Source organism: Ostrea edulis, chromosome 1 (genome assembly GCF_947568905.1).
Source record: "Ostrea edulis chromosome 1, xbOstEdul1.1, whole genome shotgun sequence".
Taxonomy (NCBI): Eukaryota; Metazoa; Mollusca; class Bivalvia; order Ostreida; family Ostreidae; genus Ostrea; species Ostrea edulis.
In genome coordinates this window covers 46,689,706-46,691,736 of record NC_079164.1, presented here as the reverse complement: position 1 = coordinate 46,691,736, position 2,031 = coordinate 46,689,706, and positions in this window count along the sequence as shown.

Here is a 2,031-nt window from a genome sequence, read left to right as displayed (position 1 = left end):
GCAAAATTTATTAAAAAAAACTTCTAGTTGAGAAGAAAAAATCTCTTGCTGTGGCCTTCAATTCGATTGTATCCTGTTTAACGTCTCTCTCGAAAAATTTTCACTCATATGGAGACGTCAATTCGACATTTAGATATATCGACGATACCTTATCTATTAACAATAATAATTTTCATTCGTGTGTCGATTCGATATATCCCAGTGAACTCGAAATAAAAACACCACAGAGTCGTCCACTTCTGCTTCATACTTTGATGTTTTATTGAAAGTAGATATTAACGGTAAACTAACAACTTAACTTTATGACAAACGGGATGATTTCTGCTTCTCCATCGTCAACTTCCTTTATTCATGTAGGAATGTTCAATTATCACTTGCATATGGTGTTTATATCTCTCAACGGATTTGATACGCAAGAGTTTGTGCTGCTTATTTTTAAATCGAAGCAGGCTACTGACAAGTTGATGGTGCAGGGGTTCCAACAGTCTCGATTTAAGTCAGCATTTCGCAAATTCTATGGTCGTTATAACAATCTAGTTTGCCAATGCAACCTATCAATGGGTCAAATGCTGTCTGACGTGATTTATACCGATTGTTAGGCCGTTCTTGGCACACTGATTTTGACTACGGATAACGTTTACCTGATCAAGATATAGGGCTCACGGCGGATGTGACCGGTCGACAGGGGATGCTTATTCCTCCTAGGCACCTGTTCCCACCTCTGGTATATCCAGAGGTCCATGTTTGCCCAACTCTCTATTTTATATTGCTTATAGGAGTTATGCGATTGATCACTGTTCGTTATATTCACCTTTCATTATTTATTGTTAACAATCGTCTATACATTCAATACCAGTTCTTGTGAATGTGTTGACTTATCACATATAATGGTTGTTGAGAAAATAAATCACTTGTTAGGTATCAACTGACTGTCCACGGATGAGTTGACCTTTCTCATAGACGGCTCTAAAAGTAACACGTATGTAAAAGAAAAACGTCAAAATCAGCAAAAGAAAAAAGATCATCTCTACATACGTTCACTGAAACTTTCGTGATCCATATGGGCGACGCCATTTATTTATTCATTAATTCCTTCAATAGTTACATGTATTCGTGTTTCAATTTTGATTGCCGAGAATATAAGACTCCAATTTAAAAGAAATCCCAGAACGTTTGAGGGGCATTCCTAAGGTCAGTCGTTACCTCTTCACATGGGACACAGTAACTGAAGAGAAATGAGATACAGTTGTATGTAATGATATGCCATTAAGTGACCATGTAAGTCCGGAATAGCGTACTGGATAATGTACTCGCTTTTCTCACCGCTGCGATCCGAGTTCGATCTCCGTTATCCAGCAGGATTGTATCTGAGAGTGTGGTTGGCCGATCGGACACGTGAGTTTCCTCCAGGGTACTTAATCAGCTTTCCTCACACAAAATGAACACCGAGCGCCAATGGTGACGTCTCCATATGAGTAAAATATTCTTGAGAGGGACGTTAAACAAGATACAATCCTGCCAACACCCGTGCAAGTCGGTAAATAGTTAGTATATGTATATAGCTTTAAAAAAAACTTAAGAGAAAGAAAAGGCATTCGAATCCGACCGGTCGCGTCGAAATTAGTATTAGTATCTTTATACATGTACGTGTAGTTTGGGATATTTTTAAAAGTTACCATTGCAATATACTGGGGTATCTGCTTCATAGATATTCGATCCTCTTATATTAACGACACAATATTGATATCTCACTTCCTCTTCCGATGACCATATAGTGTGTGGCAGCAAGGTGAGAATTTCATCATCATAACGAGCTCTATGCTAGCCTAGCTGGCTGGGTGCTCGAACTCGCGGTCACAGAGTTCTAGATTATTTGGTTCTGCAGGTTGAAAGTGAACACTCGACGGAGGAGGTGAATATCCTTACAATGCAATTACTCTTTTGTTTTAAAATCCGATAGAGTGTTATATTCTGTGTACATACATTTTATAAAGAACATTATTCATTAAAAAGAAACCATGCAAAACCCCG